This window comes from Myotis yumanensis, unplaced genomic scaffold, assembly GCF_028538775.1.
Source record: "Myotis yumanensis isolate MYYU_CA2020_CCGP unplaced genomic scaffold, mMyoYum1.0.hap1 SCAF_1, whole genome shotgun sequence".
NCBI lineage: Eukaryota > Metazoa > Chordata > Mammalia > Chiroptera > Vespertilionidae > Myotis > Myotis yumanensis.
Window position 1 is genome coordinate 117,707,551 of NW_027223752.1, and position 23,000 is coordinate 117,730,550.

A 23,000-nucleotide genomic window follows, 5' to 3' on the forward strand; every position below is an offset into this window, starting at 1 on the left:
AAAATCAAGTGAATAAATAATCCGATGAACAGAATGAACTGGTGATTTTAATAGAATCAGGGGCATAGAAAGGGAATGGACTGAATATTCTTGTGGGGAAAAGGGGTGTGGGGGATGCGGGAAGAGACTGGACAAAAATTGCACACCTACGAAAGAGGACAGTGGGTGGGGAGTTAGGGCGGAGGGTGGGGTGGGAACTGGGTGGAGGGGAGTTATGGGGGAAAAAAGAGGAACAAATGTAATAATCTGAACAATAAAGATTTAATAAAAAACAAACAAACAAAAAAATAAAGCAAATGGAACCAAACTAGTCTTTGGAAAATCACCTTTGGTCAAGAAAAGGAACTCTAAACTTCACATGTGAAGACTTGAATTTTAGACTCAGTTCAGTTACTCCTACAGTCTGTGTGATCATAAACTACTTAATTTCTTGAAACCTGTTTCCTCTTCTGAAAAGTGAGAATATTAATACAAATATATAGATTATTTGTCAATGTAAAATGAAGAAACAGAGGTAACTAAAATTATATATATATAATATAGTATTTCCAGATACCTATTGTATCATCAGGAAATTTATGTCTTATACTCAATAAGAGAAGAAACCCATTAAGGCACAAAAAAAATATGTATAGGAATTCAGTACAGAGTACAATCATACCTGGCAAAGAGGGTGAAAGGGAAGGAGAGCTTAGATCAGGAAAGATTTCAAGGAGAAAGTGGCATAAAAGTGGGCTCTTGCAAGACTGGTAGAGTTAGATGCAAGGAGAAGGGCATTAAGAAGGCAGAGAGGCAAGGAAAGTGCCTTTAATTGTGTAGTCTAGTCTGGCTAGAATGAAGTGAGAGTAGGTATGAAGGAAGTAGGGTTAAAAGGAAGATTACTAGAAGTTACTGGTTAATAACGCAAATTTTTTTCAATAGATGGAGTTACACATATGTTGATATATATGCTATTTTGTTGTATTGACAGCAAGCTTCAAAACTTTATGTCAAATTTTCTGAAGGTGTTAACATCATAAATATTTTTATGCTTAAAAATGTGGAATTTTGTGCCAAAAAAGAGCATTTGCGGGAAGTTTTAATTCATTACTTTATGTTGAAGAAAAGTGCAGCTGAAAGTTATCATATACTTCGGGAAGCTTATGGTGAACACGCTCCATCTCAAGATACTTGTGAATGCTAGTTTAAACACTTTAAAAATGATGATTTCGATGTGAAAGACAAAGAATGTCCAGGTCAACCGAAAAAGTTTGGAGACCAACAATTAACAAGCATTATTGGATGAAGATGCGTGTTAAACTAAAAAACAACTTGCAGAAAGATTAAATGTTGCTCAGCAAACAATTTCCGATCGTTTACAAGCAATGGGAAAGATTTAAAAAAAAATATATTTTATTAATTTTTTACAGAGAGGAAGGGAGAGAGATAGCTAGAAACATCGATGAGAGAGAAACATCAATCAGCTGGATCAGCTGCCTCCTGCACACCTCCTACTGGGGATGTGCCCGCAACTAAGGTACATGCCCTTGACCGGAATTGAACCTAGGACCTTTCAGTCCGCAGGCCGACGCTCTATCCACTGAGCCAAACCGGTTATGGCAATGGGAAAGATTTTAAAGGAAGGAAAATGGGTGCCACATCAACTGAACGAAAGAAATGGAAAACCGAAAAATCATCAGTAAAATGTTGCTTCAACGGCACAAAAGGAAGTCTTTTTTTGCATCGAATTGTGACCGGCAATGAAAAGTGGATTTATTTTGAGAATCCCAAACGCACAAAATCATGGGTTGATCCAGGTCAACCATCAACATCGACTGCAAGGCCAAATCGTTCTGTGTTTGGTGGGATCAGGAAGGTGTGGTGTATTATGAGCTTCTAAAACCAGGTGAATCTGTTAATACTGATCACTACCGACAACAAATAATTAATTTGAACCATGCTTTGATCGTAAAACGACCAGAATGGGCCAGAAGACACGGCAAAATAATTTTGCTTCATGATGACGCACCATCACACACTTCAAAACCAGTTAAAGACAAGTTACAAGATCTTGCCTGGGAAGTATTAACCCACCTGCTGTATTTACCAGACCTTGCTCCTTCAGATTACCACTTGTTCCGATTGATGGCACATGCACTTTCTGAGCAGCATTTCAAAATGTACGAAGAAGTGGAAAACTGGGTCTCTGAATGGTTTGTCTCAAAACAATAAAAGTTCTATTGGGATGGTATCTACAAATTACCTGAACGATGGGGGAAATGTGTAACTAGCGATGGAGATTACTTTGAATGAAGCACTTTTGATGTTTCTCTTGAAATTATCGTGGTTTTTTTTTTATTACAAAATCCACTTTAATAACCGGTACACCTGGTAAGTGGTGACAAGCTGAATTCCAGGTGAGAGTTTGGAATTTATACTGGAGGAAAAGGAATGACTAGCTAAGCCAATGCTTTAGGAAGATTAACAATTCAGCATAGCATATAGAATTCATTTTTGGAAGAGAAATAGAAGGTAGAGATCAATTAGACTTTTATTAAAAGTAAAGGTAGGAGGACATGACCTAAACCAGGGGAAATAGTAGTTGGAATGGAGAAGCAAAGAAGAAAATATATTGTAGACAGAGCCTCAATAAGTGATCAAAGGAAGGTGGATTGCATAGGAAAGAAAGAATTAAGAAATGACCTGAGAATTTTAGTTGGGGTGTCTGGGATTTTAGCTATAGTTCATTATTAATGTTGTAGGGAGAAGGAGATGGAAGGGAACCTAGCAAAAGAACCAAGAACCATCTAGAACCATCCTAGCGATATTCCTTTCTATAAAATGAGCACTATGCTTGGCATATCTGAGATACAATAAATGTTTGCCAGAGGAATGAAATGTTTGAAAAAGAGAGTCAGAAAAAACAGATTAGGGGAAAAAAAGAGAAATGAGGTCTCTTAATATTTTTGTATTGTTTGTAAAACCCCATTTTATTTATTTATTTGTTTGTTTGTTTGTTTGTTTTAAAAGATCTCTGTACTTGGTTTTGGTGAATGCTAAGGGATATTGGGGAGTGAACTGGGGAGACAATGACCTCCTCAGAGTCCTATTTGTAAAATCCTACAAAATATATTATAGTTCTATGTTTTGGGACAAGGAGTTTTTGGGTCCAGGCTCTGACTTTGACACTTGCTATGTGACCCTGGGCAAGTTATTCATCCTCTTTTTGAGTCTCATTCTCCTCATCTGTAAAATGATATAATAATAAAACTTGCCTCCCAGGGTTGTTACATGAATCAAAAACAAATGAAAACACTCTGCACAATATCTGGTATATAGCAGGCTCTCAAAAACTGTTAACTTTCTTCCCTGTTCCTTATATTTGGGGTGATAATAATATACCTTAAAGATTTCTTGAACATAAAGCATTTGTTTGTTTACATAAAGCCACAAAGTCATCAAGGATAGATATGGCCAGGGCACAACTCCATGCTCTTGTGCTTTATCTTTGGAAAAGAAGTGTGAATGCTAAACTCCAGAGAAAATGGTTCTCTCAACCTCAGAGTGAAGCAATGATGTTAATGTGTTGTTAGTATAAACAAACCCTGTGATTACAAGGTTTAGTTTTTATCTTCCAACTTCTGTAGTGAAATGAAACTAATATTGAATTCAATAGTATAGAACACTTCCTAAACAAGTTAATTTTCACCAAAGGAAAAGACTATTTTTTTCATTTAAATCTTAAGATCCTTAAAATGCATACTACTACTTGAATATTTGTTTGTTATAAAAATAAGATAATTAAATAAAAAGTAATAAAATAACTTAAAGAGAAAAATTACAACTCAATAATCATTGTGATTTCCTGCTGATATGAAAGGAAGAAGCTGCTGGTCTAGTAGAGAAAAACACCAAGTTGGGAGTCAGAAGATTTGGAATTTGGCTCATATCTTCAATTAACCAGTTGTTTGACTCCGGAGAAGTCATTAAACTTCTGGGTCTCAGCTTCATCACCTATATACTGCATTTTGGACCGGAAATATAGTGATTGTAGCTGGGGTTACACATTAGAATCATCTTTGGGAATTTAAAAATTAAAAAAAAAAACAACCCTGATTTTACAGAGGGAGGAAGAGAGAGAGAAATAGAGATAGAGAGAGAGAGAGAGAGAGGAATTGAACCTGAGACCTTTGGATACACAGGACAATACTTCAACCGACTGAGCCACACCGGCCAGGACTAAGAATTTAAAGAGCAGATTTGATCTATTTCTGAGGGCAGGGTCTGGGTACCTATATATTTAAGATGTTTCCAAGTGATACTATGATTTCTACAATTCTAAGTCTAAGCTCTCATCTTTGCCAATTTTAAAATTTGTCATCCTCTTTAAAAAATCCTAAAATAGATTCTAGTTTTCTTGTCCAAGGGTCAATAAATTAGTCCACAGACTAAATTTGGCCCACTGCCTCTTTTTGTAAATAAAGTTTTACTCCAACAAAGTCATATTCATTTGTTTACATATTGTCTATTGCTGTTTTAGAGCTACAAGAACTGTGTACCCTGCAAAATCTAAAATATTTATTGTTTGACTTAGAGAAAAACTGTGCCAATCCCTGTTATAGACCACTCTTATGTAATCTATTGTAAATTTCTAGGTTGAATCAATTTTAAGATCTTTTAAAGGTCTAATAAAGCATTGGGGCTATTTATTAAAATATCTTAAAGGCATTTTTTCAGGCAGAATAACTAACCTTTAACTAAAGGTGTTGGCTGTTTCAATCTGGATTTTTCAGGAGGAAATGTCTAAAAATACTTACTACAGTGGACATAAATAAGAATTGCCTAATTTATAGATACATAACTATTTCAGAAGATCAAAAATATACCTGAGGATCTTAATTAACAAGTATTTCATAAGGTGTCGATGTAAGAAACATCCAAACTTGTAGAGAATTTTTATGAGTTTATTTGAGCCAAATTGACGAAAATTGCCAGAATGCAAAATCTCAACGGACTGAGAAAACTCTCTGGAGAATGGCAGTTTTGCACCTTATTTTGCTCATGAGAATCAAAGAAGATGTAAGAGGTTTACATGAAATACATTGGTGATAGATTAGGGAGGCTGGAGAAAGCAAAGGGAAGAGGGTCTCTGGAATTGGATAAAAAGTAAAATGAATAGACACATACTTCTTTTACATTGGTGGGTATAGGATAGTTAACAGTTAACAATGAACATGATAACAGTAACATGAGGGGTTTTCATAGTATCTGTTCTGGTGCTGTGTCCAGAGGGGTCTGAAAAAAAAAAATTACCCTGACAGTCCAAAGGTATGTTATCAGAGATGCAAAAAGACAATAGATAGGCTTAGTTAAGGAAGATAACGACCTAGGACATGACTACTCACTATCACTTGCTTTTAGATAGAAAGTTTTAATTTCAGACCATCCTGTGTGGTTACTTTGGAGTTTGTGAGACCTGTCATTCAGGCCTCCCCTGAACTCGTCAGGTTTAGTATGTGGCCCCATTTTTATCCATTAAGTATGCAACAATTCCCATAGCTTCTGGGAAAATATCCCTGGGCTAATGAATAATGATCCAGATAGAGCCCAACAGAGAAAACATACTATCCTAGAATTGTAACTTTAAAATATATATATATAAATTAAATTGATTTTAGAGAGGAAGGGAGAGGGAGAGATAGAAATGTCAATGATGAGAGAGAATCACTAATCGGCTGCCTCCCGCATGTCTCACTGGGGATTGAGCCCACAACCCAGGCATGTGCCCTTGACCAGAATAATATACAGGGATTCAACAGTAGATTAGAGGATTCCAAGAATCAAGTCAATGATTTCAAATACGAGGAAGCAAAAAACACCCAAACAGAAGAGCAAAATGAAAAAAGAATCCAAAAATATGAAGATAGTGTAAGAAGCCTCTGGGACAACTTCAAGCGTACCAACATCCGAATTATGGGGGTGCCAGAAGAAGAGAGAGAGCAAGATATTGAAAACCTATTTTAAGAAATAATGACAGAAAACTTCCCCTACCTGGTGAAAGAAATAGACTTACAAGTCCCCAAACAAGGGGAATCCAAAGAGGACCACACCAAAACACATGATAATTAAAATGCCAAGAGCAAAAGACAGAGAGAGAATCTTAAAAGCAGCAAGAGAAAAACAGTTAGTTACCTACAAGGGAGTGCCCATAATGACTGTCAGCTGATTTCTCAACAGAAACTATGCAGGCTAGAAGAGAGTGGCAAGAAATATTCAAAGTGATGAATAGCAAGAACCTACGATCAAGATTACTCTATCCAGCAAAGCGATCATTTAGAAATGAAGGTCAGATAAACAGCTTCACAGACAAGAAAAAGCTAAAGAAGTTCATCACCACCAAACCAGTATTATATGAAATGCTGAAGGGTATTCTTTAAGAGGAGGAAGAAGAAAAAGGTAGAGATAAAAAATTATGAACAACAAAGTGACAACAAATACATATCTATCAACAAGTGAATCTAAAAATCAAGTGAATAAAAAATCTGATGAGCAGAATAAACTGGTGAATGTAATATAATTAAGGGCATGGAAATGGAACAGACTGACAATTCTCAGCAGGAAGGGAGTGTGTGGCGGGGTGCAGGAAGAGAATAGACAAAGTTCTTATATGCATGTATGCATTACCTATGGACAAGAACAGGAGGGTGGCGAGGGCCTGGGGTGGGGTGGGAACTGGGTGGAGGGGAGCTACGGGGAGAAAAAAGAGGGGCATCTGTAATAACCTCAACAATAAAGATTGAAAAAATTAATTATATCCTAAACAGAAAAAAAAAAAAAAGCAAGGCCCCTATCTCATACCTTATATCAAATTACTGTATTTTAGATGAAGTAAAATGTAACAATCCCTGCCCAGGTAGCTCCGCTACTTAGAGCATCATCCAGATATGCCAATGTTGAAGTTTTGATCCCCAGTCAGAGCACATACTAGAATCAATCAGTGAATATATAAACAAGTGGAACAACATATCAATGTTTCTCTTTCCCTCCCTCCCTCCTTCCCTCACACTCCCTTTCTCTCTCTTTCAAATCAATTAATAAAAAATGTTTAAAAAGCCGAAACCGGTTTGGCTCAGTGGATAGAGCATCGGCCTGCGGACTGAAGGGTCCCGGGTTCGATTCCGGTCAAGGGCATGTACCTGGGTTGCGGGCACATCCCCAGTGGGAGATGTGCAGGAGGCAGCTGGTCGATGTTTCTCTCTCATCGATGTTTCTAACTTTCTATCTCTCTCCCTTCCTCTCTGTAAAAAATCAATAAAATATATTTAAAAAAAAAAAAGAAAAAAAAATGTTTAAAAAAAGAGGAAACAAAGATTTAGAAGAAAATAGAGCTTATACAATTGTATGACTGGCCAATGAAGAGATGAAAAGATACTCCACTAGGAATAAAAAATACTTACTATCAATCAAAGAAATTCAAGTTAAAGTAAGATTTCATTTTTCACCTACCAAATTAGCAAAGATGAGAAAAACTGATAATAACCAGCATTGCTGACAGACTGGGAAAACAGCCATTCTCATTGTTGACAGAGTGCAAACAAATGTGAGCTTTTGGAAAAGTAATTGGCCATCGTATTTTAATTCTTTTTTTTCTTTATTGATTAAGGTATTATATATGTGTCCTTATCCCCCCTATGGCGCCCCCCACCCCCATATTTTAACATTTAAGAAATGTGTAGCCCTAGCTGGTTTGGGTCAGTGGATAGAGCTTCGGCCTGTGGACTGAAGGGTCCCTGGTTCGATTCTGGTCAAGGGCACATGCCTGGGTTGCGGTCTCAATCCCCAGTAGGGGGCATGCAGAGGCAGCCGATGAATGATTCTCTCTCATCATTAATGTTTCTATCTCCCTTTCCTTCTCCCTTCCTCTCTGAAATCAATAAAAACATACTTTAAAAAAAGAAAGATGTTCATAATATGCTATGGAAAGGAAGGTTATATAAAAAGTTGTAAGAGAAAAACATACATAAAAATAATAAAGAATGAGATCCATCACAAATTTAGATAGTTTTTCTTTAAGAATAGGATTATTTAAACTTAAACTTTTTCCTTCTATGTTTTGGTACTGTCTGCTTTATTCCCCCCTTTCTTTTGATAATGAGCACATATCCAGTAAATGCAATTATTTCTACTTAGAAAAACAATGTACTACCTCCCACTTTTTTTACAGTTTACATTCAATATTACTTTATATTAGTTTCATGTGTACAGCACAGTGGTTAGACAATCATATACTTTACAAAGTGTTTCTTCCAATATTTCTAGAATGCATCTGGCAAAACACATATTTATCACAATATTACTGACTATATTTCCTATGCTGTACTTTACATCCTCATGACTATTCTGTAACTACCAATTTGTACTTAATCCCTTTACGTCTTTCATCCACTCCCCTAACACCCTTTCCCACTGACAACCACCAGTTCACTCTCTGTGTTTATGAGTCTGTCCCAATTTTGTTTGTTTCATTTATTTTGTTCTTTAGATTCCACATCCTATCTAATAAAAGTTATATGTAAATTAACCGTAACGCCACAACAAAATGGCCACACCCACAGCCAATAAGGAGGGAATATGCAAATTGACATGACAAAGATGGCGGCAACCGGCCAGGAAATTTGCAACAAGGCCAAGTTGGATGAGCAGCACAATGAGCGCCATCAGCAGGCCCATGCTGGCCATCTACTGCTGCAACAGCAGGGCGGGCCCTTGCTGGCCAGAGGCAGCAGTGAGGCGGGAGGCAACTCGGGCACCAGCAGTCTCCCCGTGGTGGCCACGCTGTTGGGGAGACGCGCAGCCGATGACAGGTTGCAGGGCTCGAAGGCGCCCAGGGCGAGTGCCGCTGCGCCCATGCCCAGCTGCAGAGGCCAGGGGCGGGGGTGTGGCGGGGTTGGCCCGTGTTTGGGGAACATCCCAGAGGTCAGGGTGGTTGGGCGCCTCCCACAACCAGGCTCGGCAGCCAAAGGGAATGGCGAAGCCGGGGCCTGACTCCTGGGCAGATGGACGGTCCCCCCAGCAGAGAATGGCTACTACAGCAAACCCCTAAGGAAGGGCTGGACAGAAAGGCTGGTTTCACATGTGGGTAGGCCCCACCAGCATTTCCATCTTCACTCTCTTCATTATCATGAAAAGTCGGAAACCCTTCCCCACCGCTGAGCCAGGAGAATGCTGCGTCTGCCTAAGAGCCCATCTTACAAGTCTTGCTCCCATGGTGGCCGATGAGACAGGAGTTAAGAGCTCAGGCTCTGAAGGGAGGGATGAAGGGAGGGGTTTGCTTCCCAATCCCGTCCTGCGTGGGCTGGGGCCTCCCAGCCAGGGACCTTCCGAAGGCTCAGCTTGCTCATCTGTGCAATGGCCCCATTGCAGGGCTCCAGGGCTGGTAGTGAGGGCTATGCGAGCCAGCACCTGGCACAGTGTGACACTCATACATATAACACGTGGTTCTAATGGCTGACAGGTGGTGCTGTGACATAGGACATGTGGTTCTGAATTTTTTTTCTCCTGAGCTGCAGTCTGTTTGGCCCTCATGGCAACCTCCGTCGGGTTGTGTTAGTCCTTGCTTAACTCCACTGACAATGGGAAGAGAGAAATGGACCCTGAGCAGCAGAAAAACTACCTTCTGAAATGACCCCTTCTTAGAGCATCCAGCGTTATGTTCTCTCCTTTTTCTAAGATAAAAAGTTGCATGTTGCAGTGGGCTGGGGACATTATCTCGTGATGAGTAAGGGAGGCTATTACTAGACCACGGCACGAAATGAAAGCTGCCTGCTCTCCCCAGGGGACTCTCGAAAATAACCCTCTTCCCCAGCAAATGGCCACGGAGAAGGTGGACTGCAGTCGTGTACAGCATCACAAACCTTTTCTCAGATCCTCTGTTATCTAAATTGGCACCTGCCCACCACCTCTCAGGAGCTGGGAGGGGCTCACTCACCCATCGGCCGCGCCTCACAGCCCTGGAGGCACCAGGAGGCCAGTTCTCTGTCCCCAACGCCTGGTTCTCACAGCCTGAGTCAGCACTCCCTACGCCTCAGTTCCACCCAGAAAGGTGATACCTCCTAAGGATGGGATTTGGCAATTATAGAAACTCTAATCCATCGTGGAGAGATAAGCAGTAAAGGTTAGGGAGCCGTCACCCAGCGACCTCCCACAAAAGGCCCCATGTACAATTTTAGTTTTAAGTATGGAGGGTGTCCCCCCAAAATGTCTACACACGCTCTGAATAATTCTAAAGGCAGTGCTTATTAAAATACATCTCATTTTCAGAATTGATCTACCAGCTGTTAAAGTGTGTGTATGCTGTATATACAGGGTATACACATATATATACATATATCTAAAACTAAAATCTTTTAAATATATACACATGTGAATATGTATGTGTGTATATGCATGTGTGCACATACTTTGAATAATTACATGGATGTATATAGATACATATGTGTGTACATATACATGCAAATAGCCGGCAGATGGACATCCCCTGAGGGCTCTTGGGCTGCCAGACGGATGTCTGACTGCCAGCTTAGGTCTGTTCCCCAGGGGAGTGGGCCTAAGCTGGCAGGTGGACATTCCCCAAGGGCTCCCAGGCTGCCAGAGAAATGTCTGACTTAGAGGGGAGGGATGTCCCCGAATTTTTGTACACTGGACCTCTAGTATAAGTGAAATATGGTATTTGTCTCTGACTGACTTATTTCACTTAGCAGAATATCTTCTAGGTCCATCCATGCTGTGACTGATGGCAGAATTTCATTCTTGTACTCAGAAAATTATAAGATACTGAAGAAAGAAATCGAAGAAGATACAAATAAATGGAAGCATATATCATGTTCATGGATAGGAAGAATTGATATCATTAAAATATCCAAACTATGCAAAATAATCTATAGATTCAATGCAATTCCTATCAAAATACCAATGGCATATTTTGCTGAACTAGAATAAATAATCCAAAAATTTATATGGAACTACAAGTGACCCCAAATAGCCTCAGCAATCTTAACAAAGTTGGAAGTATCACGCTATTTGATATCAAACTATATTACAAGGCTATAATAATCAAAACAGCATGGTACTGGCATAAAAACAGACATATAGATCAATAAGTCCAGAAATAAACCTACACCTACATGGTCAATTAATATTTGACAAAGGAGGCAAGAATATACAATGGGGTAAAGACAGACTATTCAAAAAATGGTGTTGGGAAAATTAGATACATCCACCTTCTCTCTCTCTTTTTTTTAATCGCACCCAAGGATAAATTTATTGATTTTGGAGAGAGAGGAGGGGGGGGGGGAGAGAGAGAAAAAAAGACAGAGAGAGAGAGAGAGAGAGAGAAAGAAAGAGAGAGAGAGAGAGAGATACTGATCAGTACGTACCCACACTGTGGACTGAACCAGAAACCTAGGTATGTACCCTGACTGGGAATCAAACTCACAACCTTTTTGGTGTACGGGACGACACTCCAACAAACTGAGCAACCTGGTCAGGGCTTTACTTCCCACTATTTTTTTTGTGTGTGTGGTCAAACTGAGTGTTTGTTTATTTATTTATTTATTTATTTATTTATTTTTATTATGATGATGAAAAACATGTAACATACAATTTTCCATCTTTTTCTTTCCATTATAGTTCACATTCAATGTTATTTTGTATTAGTTTCAGGTGCACAAGATAGTGGTTAGACCAGTGATGGTGAACCTATGACACACCTGTCAGAGGTGACACGCGAACTCATTTTTTTGGTTGATTTTTCTTTGTTAAATGGCATTTAAATATATAAAATAAACATCAAAAATATAAGTCTTTGTTTTACTATGGTTGCAAATATCAAAAAATTTCTATATGTAACACGGCACCAGAGTTAAGTTAGGGTTTTTCAAAATGTTGACACGCCGAGCTCAAAAGGTTCGCCATCACTGGGTTAGACAATCATATACTTTACCTCCTACTCTTACACTGACCTAAAATATATCTGTTTCTTCAACTCACTGGTCTCACTTCTGTCTTCTAGAAAAAACAGAGTAACTGTAATCTCTCTTCTATAAATCTTCAAATATAAAGATGTAAAAATAACCTGATGTTTACTAAAATTAGATTATGTTCAACTTCTAAGTATGATTTAATTTGCAATTTCACAAAAAGAATCACATGCAAGACCAAATGTGCTTTTCATGGCAGGGTAAGTACAAAAATTCTCAGGAAGGAATGTCAAGCCATTTTTATTTGTTTGTTTCAATTTCCCCCAATTTAACATTTCCTTTTAATGTAGCCTAAACCACTCAGGGATTTGTATGAAGAGCGATGTAAAAATTACCAAGATTTATATATATATCCCTCTTCGAGGCAGAGATTAGATTTTACTCATCTCTGTTATCTTCAGTGCTTGACAAACTGAACAAGTATTAATAAATGATTTTTTTCTTGAACAAAAATACATTTTGAAAAAACTCCTAAAAACACAAAATTGTCCTAAACATAGAAGATTTCTCTATTTTGTAAGTTATTTATAAATTTGAACAGTATTCCTTTATCATCAATATTTTACAAGTAGAGGAATTCAGCTTTCAAAGTAGAAAAACCACTTGGTATGATGATGATGCCTGGTAACTCTACTGCCATAGATACCATTTGGTCCTGTCTTGGGCCAGGGAGGCAGACTAGGTAAATTTTGAGGATTTCTTCTAGCACCAAGGCTATTCATTTATTGCTTTGTTACTAGGCATAGCTATCAATGGCTAAGGTGTCATTAACCATAAAAACAGTTTTATTCTCAGTCTACCATTACTATCCCAAGGGTTCCATTTATACTTGTATCACAATTTTTTTTTTTTGCTCACTATAAACTTGTAAACACCAGCCTTTTCTTAAACTGAGTTTGTTTTGCTTAAAGTTTTCTGAGAAATGGTTTTATACAATTGCTAAATTGAAATAACTAGGGTTATAAAGACAGTGTATGTGGAGGCCATTAGATTTAATGAAAGGTTTGTGTAAGATTATATTTAATAAAAAAGTGGGCAGAATTGTGTTTTGGCATATACAGTAACAAAAACTGATAAGCTGTGACTGAGCTGAAGTTATAATCTGCCAGATTTCATAAGTAATCATTGTATTCACCATATATTAGCTAAATACAAACACAATTTGAAAAAAATATGAAAAAGCCATCATCTTTTAATTTTTTGTGTGTGTGTTAATCCTCACACAAAAAGGAACATTTTTCCATTGATTTTTACAGAAAGTGGAAGGGAGAGGAGAGACACAGAGAGAGAAACATCATCGATTGGTTGCCTGCCGCCCTCACTGCCCCTACTAGGGCGGGGGATGGAGACTGCAACTGAGGTACGTGACCTTCACTGAAATCAAACCCTGGGCCTTTCAGTCCATGGGCTGATGTTCTATCCACTGAGCCAAACCCGGTAGGGTATCTTTTAATTTTTTTGTCCTGTAGATTTCAAAGCTTGGTATGTTATTTTTTTCACAGACATTTATTTAAGAGGTAAATTATTATAAACTTCTAATGAAAGGGTTTCAAAAATGTGCTTGGAACATAGTGGGGGCTTAATAAATATTTAATAAGTGAATTAAATAAATGATGAATTTATGTTTTACTATAGTGTGCTGATAGAACAGGGTCTGATGACACCAATTATGACATATAAAATTTTGTCTTGCAATTTGTCTTTCAATGTTAATTAACAAGAACACTTGTGAATTATCTAAGTTTGAATTATATTATACATTATTAAGTAGGGCTAAACATTTTCAGCAACTATTTACTTTAGTTGCTAAAGTGTCAAGTTGCTGCAATAAACAGTACTGAGAAAATTAGAGCCAGATAAGGACAGAAATCCCCAAGTTATTGTTTTAAAGGAATTTAACCTATCACATTACTCTCAGAGAAAACTTATTCATTGGCCACCAGGGAAGCCAGGCCTAAGGTTTTTAAATGTATAGATGTTCAAAAATAATAACTATAATCAGGACAATTTTTAGTATCAGGACTGTGTTCTAGTGCTTTCAAAACAGATGAATGTGAGAAGAGGTAGCCATTTAATTGGAAATCAGAGAAAGGAACTTTTAGATTTTCTGTAAGTAATAAAAATTCTTATAACCCTCATAAATTTCAAGTATTCCCTCTGCTTTAAGATAGACTCATTCCTCCATTTCCCCCCAAAAAGGGAACAGACAGATGAATCTCAACCTCTGCATAAGTCTTAATATAGACTGAAATCTATATTAAACCATATCACCACTCACATGATCTCTAATAGGTGGACAGAAAGTCAGTATAGGCCAGTCACGCTGAAGAAGGTAGTCTCAGAGAATCTGGTTCATAAAGTTAAGTAAGTTTACTTATTTGGTTTAGTAATACTTGGACCCCAAATTCAATTTGTTGAATAATATGTTTTAAAAAGGGCACAATTTGGGGACTATCTTGGATTTGGGCAGTTAGTTTTATATGGTCTGGTATCAATCAGTTTCCAAAGGGATGGGTTATCTGGGCTTTGAGGAATGCCTTTTTGTTTCCTAATACATTGTATTCATCAAAGAGGTTTAAGGGATTGGCAAGGAAAGGAGTCTTGACGTTAAAAAGTCAGAAATGTAGGACCTACAGGTGTAGATGACAGTTAATCAAGGAAACCTTAGCAACATCTGGGAACTGATTTATGAAGTAAAGCTATTGCTTATCAGAAGTGCTAACATTATCATTTTATAATACAAAAGAATGGAATAGCCTCTTGATCATGTAAAATGCTAACTGACCTCTACATTGGTGTACACATCCCTGTTGAGAGGTATGCTATTTATCCCAATCCATGTTTCTTAAAAAAAAAAAAAAATTATCGATTTCAGAGAGGAAGGGAGAGAGAGAGAGAGAGAGAGAGAGAGAGAGTGAGAGAGAGAAACATCAATGATGAGAGAGAATCATCTATTGGCTTTCTCCTGCATGCCCTGACTGGGGATCAAGCCTGAAACCAGGGCATGTGCCCTGACAGGGAATCAAACCTTGACCTCATGGTTCATAGGTCAATGCTCAACTACTGAGTCACATCAGCCAGACCCAATGTATGTTTCTTCATTGATTTTTTCTTTTTTCAGAGAGAGGTAGTGGGAAAGAGTGGGAGAGGGAGGGAGGAAAGAGGAGGAGGAGGAGGGAGAGAAGGAGAGAGAGAGGTGTAAGATTCAGTTGCCTCCTTTACAACCCCCTCACCCCCACACTGGGAATCGAATCTACCATCTTCTGGAGCACAGACAATGCTCTAACTAACCAAGCCACACTGGCTAGGGCCAATCTGTGTTTTTTAGAGTAGCCAGCACATTGGGGAAATAAAGTAATTTAGCAGACTCTTTAGAACGTCCCTTGATAACATTTAGTTTAAAAAATCATTTATTTATTTATTTACTTACTTATTTTATATAGTATCTTCATTCCTATCTTATCTTTTGATGATCTAACCTATATATTACTGCTAGAATAATTTTTCAAAAAGAACTCTAATTACATTATCCTACTCCAAAAATTTTTACATCTCTCCATCATCTGCCAAAGCAAGTACAGATTACAGCCTGGCATTCAATGATTTCCACAAAATAGCCCCAACCTATCTTTCCCAATCTATTTCCTAGTACTGCTCCTACATAGATAGCTACAAACTAGGCCTCTCCTCCAGGAGGCCTAAAGTATTAGGCAACAGTGGATTGCTGCACCTAAGGTACTGGAGGAGAAGACAATAGCCAGTTCCCCACTTGAGCTCCAACAGAGAGGTTGGGAAGTGAACACCGCTCTAGTACCTCTCTGAAACACAGATTTCATATATCATGCTATTGCTTAAAAACAATAGAGTGAGTTTTTTTTTTATAAATCTAGGCTCCATGGGCCAGGATGTGGTTAGAATTTAAAGTTTCCATGGAATTGGATTGGTGAATAAAATTGCATTTAAAAATATTTTTATTGATTTCAGAGAGGAAGGAAGAGGGAGAGAGAGACAGAAACATCCATGATGAGAGAGAATCATGGGCTGGCGGCCTCCTGCAAGTCCCCCACTGGGGATGGAGCCCACAACTTGTGCCCTTGACCGGAATCGAACCTGGGACCCTTCGAACCTGGGACCCTTCAGTTCGCAGGCCAATGCTCTATCCACTGAGCCAAACCGGCTAGGGCTGATTTTATTTTTTTTAGCGCTTCCCAGATGATGCTGATGTGGTACAAGGTTGAGCTCTATTAGAGCTCTTGATCCTATAAATTTGACACCCTCACCCATGCACTATCCACTTCTTGGTTCCATGGTACACTAAGAGTCTCTCATCTTTAAAGAAAATATACTTGCGGCCCACATTATCGGTCCTCATCCTTCTTACCCTTTACAACGACGCTTCCTTAAAGTGTAGGCTACACCAGTATGGTTTCCACTAGCTATATCCTATTCCTCGAACTTTCTACTCTTCCGGACCAAATACTGTCGTATCCTTTTGTACCTGGCACTCTTTCTGCTTCTCCTATTTCTTTGACCAGCAATTGCTCACTAGCCTTCTAACACAAGTGAAGAGTGAGCCGAAGGTCGCCTTGAAAGGGTTTCCTCGTCCTCCGCAATCGCGGGGGGGGGGGGGGGGGGGGAGGGGGGCCGAGGGGGGTCCTCTTCTATGCTCAGAGAGTATCCTGTGCTTTTTTTCTGTTATAATTTACTTTACTACCACTGCGGACTCTCTCATCGTCTCCCACGTAACACAACACTTCAGAAAGCTGAGGCTATTTCATTCGTTTCTGACTTTCTTGAGTCCAAGGTATGGACATCACTGTAAAAAGTCGGAAGAATGAATGGAAAGGACTAAAAAAAAAAAAAAAAAAAAAGGAGGTCGGGGGCGGGGAGAGGGGCGTGTGTGTGGAAAGGGGCGGGGGCTCAGAGGGCCGCTGAGAATCAAGAGCCAGAACTGGGGAGGGGGCACGGATACGCTAGCTCTGCGTGGGCAGCACAGCGGCCCCAGGCCCGGACACAATCCCGGACAAACCGAAGCGGGGAGGCGGCTTCTTACCTGCCTCGGGCCTCACCACCTCAACCAGCCTTCAGGCACGTCTGTCTCTGTGTTGGCCGGAAAGCGAGAGCTACGGTCGCAAACCCAGAGCTTTCTACCCCAACCTTGCGACATTACACTCCAGTAGAGGGAGAGTCGAAGGCAGCGTTCCCAGCTCCGCCGTTCGCAGCGGAAAAAAAAACGTTTGGGCGGGGCTGCCTGGAGTCGACGGAATGGGTGTGCCCGCGCAAGCGCACACGGGACTCTCTGGTGGCGTCACGTGCGAGCGGGCGACTCGGGTAGGCGGTAGGGGGCGTGGGAGGTAAGTGCGCGCGCCTGCTGGTCTGCAGCTGGGGAGTCGCGCGGGGCGGGGCCGCGTGCGCGGGGTCGGGGGCGCGCGGGCTGGAGCCGACCGAGGACCGGGCGGCGGTTGATGGTGGCTGCGCAGAGTCCAGCCAGGACCTTGAGAGTCGGCGGCAGAGGCAACCGCGGCACCGGCTGAGGCGGCGGCCCGACGCGTGCTCTCTGGGCGGGGTGCGGCGGGGGCTGTGCCTGCCCAGGCCGGGCGGAGTCTCTCTGACAGGGAGGGGGATGCGCGGCGGCCGCTCGCCCGGACCCTGAAGCAACTGGGCCCACCCTCCCGGAACCCTCGTTGGCCTCCGTCTCTGCTGTCTCCTCCGGCCTCACCCTGGGGCCGAGGGTGGGAGGCAGCTTCCGCCATAGAGGAGGGGCTGTAGTGGCCACCGCAGCGAAGCCCGAGGTAAGACCCGCCTTAGCCACCCAGCGGCCCCGCCGCCGGCCCGGCCCACGTCTCAGTCTCGCTCTTGGGCTCCTGCGGGGCCGCCCGGCCCCGCCCCAGCGGAGACGCCCCAGGAGCGGGTCTGCTCCGGAGCCTCCCCGACTCACGATCCCTGCCCCGGGTCCCCAGTAGACCCCACCCATCGTCTCTCTGACCCGACACCATTCCGGCCCTCCAGCCGCCCGGGCGGTTCGGCCGCGAACCCCCGTACTCGCAGCACGCCCCATTAGAACCCTCCTCGGACTCTTAGGATTCTTAAAGGAGCCTCCAGACTCCGTGACATCCTCCCGTGAGCTTACCGGATCACAGTTTCTCTGAGACCCAGTCACGGCCGCCCCCTTACCCATTGCAGCCCCCAGTTCCAAGGCAGATTCATTGCTGCCCACCCCCCTTCCGAGCGGACCGCCCCCTCCCAGGTCGCTCACCGCCAAGCCAACCAGCTCTTTCCCTACCCAACTGAGCTTTCACATAGTCTATTTCGTGATGCTCTTCCCTCCGGGAGATCTGGTGTCAGCCACTCTTTAGACACCCCCTTCTTTCCCCACTCCTCTCTCACAGACCTCTCCCTACACAGACCTTACCTTTTTTTCCTGGTGGTGATCCTTTCTTTGGTTGAAAGGGCTTAGCCATGAAATGCTGAAGGGATGTTTGCTTCGCGTGTATTCTCCCCACTTGGTCATAAGGGAACCAACCAACTGACACCCATGTTTGAAGGGTTTAGTCTGGTGCTGTGAAAGGGAGGGAGGGGGAAGAGTATGGAAGCTCAAGGCAGGGTGTGTGTGCTGTTATAAGGTCACACAGCCTGCTTCATATCTTGTGTCTTCTGTAGAACATGTGAGATAGTCCAGAACTGATTTTAGGAAGCTCCATTAAGGATTAAGTCATATTCCACTAATTCAGCGGTTCTCAACCTGTGGGTCGCGACCCCTTTGGGGGTCGAACGACCCTTTCACGGGGGTCGCCTAAGACCATGGGAAAACACATATATAATTACATATTGTTTTTGTGATTAATCACTATGCTTTAATTATGTTCAATTTGTAACAATGAAAATACATCCTGCATATCAGATATTTACATTACAGTTCATAACAGTAGCAAAATTACAGTTATGAAGTAGCAACGAAAATAATTTTATGGTTGGGGGGTCACCACAACATGAGGAACTGTACTAAAGGGTCGTGGCATTAGGAAGGTTGAGAACCACTGCACTAATTGGATGTAACTGTGTCTCTATGTAGTATCATTTGCTTCATCTTGCAGATTTTACAGATCTTTTGTACTGGTTTGAAGGAAACTTTTTTTTTATTTGCTGTTTTTGAATTTGCAGGAGAAGTAATATTTATTGGTATAGCTTTCTTTAATCCCTAAAGATTTAATGTCAATTTAATATATTTCTCCTACCTAGGGTTGCTTGCTGTCTTGCTTTACCAAGGAGCAAATACAGTTATCATGCAGTGTTCACTGGTGTCATTACCAACAGCTTCTCAGCAGTAGTAAAATCTCTATATATAAAAGGCTGATATGCTAAGTGTCCATCCGGGTAATGACGTCACGTAGCAACGCCTGGCTTCCTCTCCCTAGTGACTAGCCTCCTTGGAGTTTCTTCAGCCCAGGAACACGACTTGCTTTATAGCCAAGTGCAAACATTTTACACTTTAACCAAATGTCTGTGAAATGTTTTCCTATGCCTCATCTCATTGATCCTCACAGAAGTCCTGGAGTAGGTAGATGGGAAACTCGGTGGAATCCTATTTCCTTTTCATTAGCTAGAAAATGGAGATTTAGAAAGCTTGGAAACTTGACCAGACTGAAAAGAAGTAAATCATGGACCTTGAAAATGACTTCAGGTTTTCTCACTGCGCAGAATATAGTCAAACACTGCTGCAGTAAAATATTTTACCCTTTGTTCTCCCTGCATGATCTACAATAATAATCTGCTTCATGTTGATATTTATTGCTGTGTTGCTGATAATTACCTGAAAGAGAAGTGGGGTGCTTCACTGGGCTGGAAAAAGTTTAGCTGCATCAGAAATAATGTCTAATTAAGCAAGTTTATTCTATATCCTATCTAATAATAGACAAACATGGTAATTAACCATACCTCCGCTACGCTTCCCATTGGCTAATCAGCAGGATATGCAAATTAACTGCCAACAAAGATGGCGGCCGGCAGCCACGCAGCTGAAGCGAACATGAGGCTGGCTTGCTCCAGTGATGGAGGAAGCCAAGGTTCCCCTCCTGCCTCGGCCCAGCTCTGAGCTCCGGATGCAACAATGTTGCAATTATAGAAGCTAAACAAACCCCAGGTACCTGCTTTCAGCCGGCAGCGGGCTCAGAGCTTAGAGCGCCAGTGATGGTAACAGAGTTTCAATTATAGAAGCTAAACAAACCCAGATACCTGCTTTCAGCCAGCCAGGGTCTCAGAGCTGGAGTCGGCTCTCAGCTCTAGTGACAGCTATAGAAGGTAAATAAATCCTAGAATAAAAAAAAAAAAGAGGCTGGGAGCTTCAGTCACCTGCCAGCCTGAAAACGACCCTCAGCCCCTCACCCAGGCTGGCCAGGCACCCCAGTGGGGACCCCCACCCTGAAGGGGATGTGACCAGCTGCAAACAGCCATCAGCCCCTCATCCAGGCTGGCCAGGCACCCAAGCGGGACCCCCACCCTGATCCAGGACACCATTCAGGGCAAATCAGCCGGCCCCCACCTGTGCACCAGGCCTCTATCCTATATAGTAAAAGGGTCATATGCAAACTGACCCTAACAGCAGAAAGACTGGGAATGACTGGTCACTATGACACACACTGACCACCAGGGGGAAGACGATCAATGCAGGAGCTGCTCTCTGGTGGTCAGGGCGCTCTCACAGCGGGGAGCTCTGCTCAGCCACAAGCCAGGCTGATGGCTGCCAGTACAGCGGTGGTGGTGGGAGCCTCTCCTGCCTCCTCAGCAGCGCTAAGGATGTCCGACTGCAGCTTAGATCTGCTCTCCGCTGGCAAGTGGACATCTCCCAAGGGCTGCCGGGCTGCCAGAGGGATGTCCGATTGCCATCTTAGGCCCAATCCCCTGGGGAGCAGGCCTAAGCCAGCAAGTGGTCACCCTCGAGGGGTTCCAGACTGCGAAAGGGCACAGGCTGGGCTGAGGGACCCCCTGCCCCCGAGTGCACAAATTTTTGTGCACTGGGCCTCTAGTATATATATAAAAGACTATGTTGACTCACACATGCGTGATATATATAAAGCTCTAGCTGGCACCAGTCGCACGCGTGTGTTTCAATCTGTCATTGTCGATTGTGAATTTGGTTGACACTTCTATTACAGAAAAAAGGGTGAATAGTGATATTAAAATATTGTAATTAATTTCCTTTCAGTGTGCACGAATTTGTGCACCGGGTCCTAGTATTGAATAAAATGTTGTTGAAGTTGCACTCCTGAGCTGTAAAGAAGGAAATGTAATGTTACACCAAATGATCAGTGCATAATTTTAATGTTGTAGGGATGACGTGTAGAGAGGTTTTTGCAGTCAGTATATTTAACATTTTTATTTTGTGTGGAACTGAAGAGGGGGATAATCATGTTTAAAACTATAGATAATAATTAGATGGAATATAAAAATCAAAGGGGTTAAAAGAATAGGAAAAAGTTTCTCTTTATCCTCTAACCACCTGTTTTCACTCTTTAGAGGCAACCACTAATTCCATATCTGTGATATTTCTAGCATATAGAAGCATATACATTTATATTATTAAAACACTAAAGCATACTGCATACTATATAACTTTTTATCCCCATTTTATAATAGACCCTAGAGACCATTCAACAACAGTACATGTGTTAGTGCTTCGCTTGCTAGCTGAATGGTAGTTCCATTTTGGTGGTCGAGATATTTTCAGTCTTTGATTTTACAAACAGTGCTTCATGCTTTTTAAAAAAATGTATCAGTTGTTATATGTATGTTTTAAGTATATATTAGGATTGGAAAAAATTTCCTGATGATTCTTTTGTGCTGAACCTGCCAAAAAAAGATATAACAAGTAAATTTGATTGATCTGCTGAACTTCCATGGAGTGACTAGCTTTTTTTTTTCTTTTTTAGATATGTTTTTATTGATTTCAGAGAGGAAGGGAGAGGGAGAGAGAGAGATAGAAACATCAGTGATGAGAGAGAATCATTGATGGGCTGCCTCCCACATGCCCCCTACTGGGATCTAGCCAGCAACCCGGGCATGTGCCCTGACCTGGAATTGAACTGTGATCTCCTGGTTCATAGGTTAACACTCAACCACTGAACCACATCAGCTGGGCTGGAGTGACTAGCTTTAATGGTGACTATAGTATTTGTCAAATAAGTTACTGGAGGATTTAAAGTAGGGGTCTGAAATGATCAGACTTGCAATTTTTAATGTTTTTATTTATTTATTTATTTATTTATTTATTTATTTTTTAGAGAGAGAGGAAGGGAGAGGGATAGAGAGACAGAAACATCGATGAGAAAGAAACATCATTGATCGGCTGCCTCCTGCACCCTGTCTACTGGGGATCAAGCCCGAAATCCAGGCATATGCTCTGACCAGGAATTAAACCAGTGACCTCTTGGTTCTTGGGTCGATGTTCAGTCACTGAGCCAAGTCAACGGGGTGAGATTTGCATTTTTAAAAGGTCACTCTGGCTTCAATGAGGAGGGTAGATTGAAGAGTAGACAAAGGCTAAAGGCAGGAATATCAGGAAGGCAATTCAGGCAAATGATGGTAGTGGGTCTGGACTTGGGTATTGGGAGTAGACAGGACTAGGTGATTTCAATGGATTTGGGATTAGGGAGAGGGATCATAGAAGATACAATCTAGGTTCTAGCTTGTGGCTTTCACTGATGTGTGGGGATCCATATGAGGAAGGAGTTTAATTTTTATTTTTGTCAAGAAAGAGGAATTCAATTGTAACATGTTGAGTTTGAGTGGATTATACTTCTGTCAGATATAGATGGCCAGTAGGCAACTGGATTTGTGGCTTAAGGTAATTATTAAGTTCTGAGTTCATAGTAATAGATTTTGGAGACACAGGACTTGGATGAGAAAAAAAGATTGTAGGACAGAAACCCAGCATTTACAGTGCAAGTAAAGTTGAAGGTCTAAGCTAGTAAATTATGTGATTAACCC

At 41.4% G+C, this 23,000-nt stretch overlaps 2 protein-coding genes across 12 annotated transcripts in view; one reads left to right on the forward strand and one right to left on the reverse strand.

Annotated features, from left to right (window-relative positions):
- The window catches only part of SENP8 (SUMO peptidase family member, NEDD8 specific), a 30,046-nt gene extending 12,821 nt beyond the window's left edge, over positions 1 to 17,225 (reverse strand). For both annotated transcript variants that reach the window (XM_070431015.1, XM_070431025.1), the window contains exon 1: positions 17,071 to 17,225. The gene's annotated coding sequence lies outside the window, so the exon portion shown is untranslated. The remainder of the gene's footprint in view (positions 1 to 17,070) is intronic.
- Positions 17,226 to 17,343: 118 nt separating this feature from the next.
- The window catches only part of MYO9A (myosin IXA), a 429,988-nt gene continuing 424,331 nt past the window's right edge, over positions 17,344 to 23,000 (forward strand). For 9 of the 10 annotated variants that reach the window (XM_070431061.1, XM_070431045.1, XM_070431080.1 and 6 more), the window contains exon 1: positions 17,475 to 17,809. The gene's annotated coding sequence lies outside the window, so the exon portion shown is untranslated. Of the gene's footprint in view, positions 17,372 to 17,474; positions 17,810 to 23,000 lie in introns of those variants that run through there. The other variant, XM_070431053.1, reaches the window with a different exon arrangement.